Raw genomic sequence first — 834 nt, 5'->3', positions numbered from 1 at the left:
CTAGATCTTGAGACATTTCTAGAACTTTATGATATGGTGAATTGTGAAGGAGTGTCAGCAGACACAGTTCGATTGATGACATTTCCTTTTAGCATCAAGAATAAAGCAAGGACTTGGTTATATTCTCTCCGTCCTCAAAGCATCACAAGTTGGGAATAATTAGAGAAGCAATTTCTGAATCATTTTTTCCCTCCAAGTAGAACGATTTATATGAGGAATTGCATCACAAATTTTGCTCAGACATATGGAGAATCATTATCTAAAGCATGGAACAGATTCAAGAGTCTACAAAGACAGTGCCCTCATCATGGTTTGGAAAAATGGCTGACCCTGCACATATTCTATATGACAATTTCTTTCTCAGATAAGTGTTTGTTAGATTCATCAGCTGAAGGTTCTTTTATGGACAAGAATATAGATGAAGCATATATGTTAATTGATCAAGTGGTATTGAACCTCCATGAATGGTCGAACAAAAGATGGATGGAATCTCCCTCAGAAATTCAAGAAGTACAAGCTATATATACAAGAGAGCCTGTCAAACAAAATATGATTCAACCATCCAAGAGTTTTGAAATCCACAAGCCACAGAATGAGGAGTTCAAACATTTTGGGGCGAAGATTGATAGAATTATTTCAAATGGTTCAAACAAGATCCTCCTCCTACACAGACAGTGTCTAGTGAACAGTGTAATAATTTTAAGTTGAGAAGTGGCAAGAATCATGAAGAACTACTGAAGAAGGATTTGTTTAGAATTGAGGAGAAGAATAATAGAAGATCTCAAGAACTCAGTTTCATTACTCTAGGAAGTTCCCAAAGGCCACAAGTACTTT

General features: G+C 36.1%; 1 non-coding gene across 1 annotated transcript; it reads right to left on the bottom strand.

Annotated features, from left to right (window-relative positions):
- Nucleotides 1-208: 208 nt before the first annotated feature.
- On the bottom strand, nucleotides 209-314 carry LOC121988089. Its single transcript, XR_006113849.1, has one exon. It is a non-coding gene; the product is annotated as a small nucleolar RNA R71 (small nucleolar RNA).
- Nucleotides 315-834: the final 520 nt, after the last annotated feature.

The sequence above is a fragment of the Zingiber officinale genome, chromosome 5B, assembly GCF_018446385.1.
Source record: "Zingiber officinale cultivar Zhangliang chromosome 5B, Zo_v1.1, whole genome shotgun sequence".
Taxonomy (NCBI): Eukaryota; Viridiplantae; Streptophyta; class Magnoliopsida; order Zingiberales; family Zingiberaceae; genus Zingiber; species Zingiber officinale.
The sequence above is the reverse complement of the archived record's forward strand: the minus strand, read 5'-3'. Positions and strand labels throughout refer to the sequence as shown.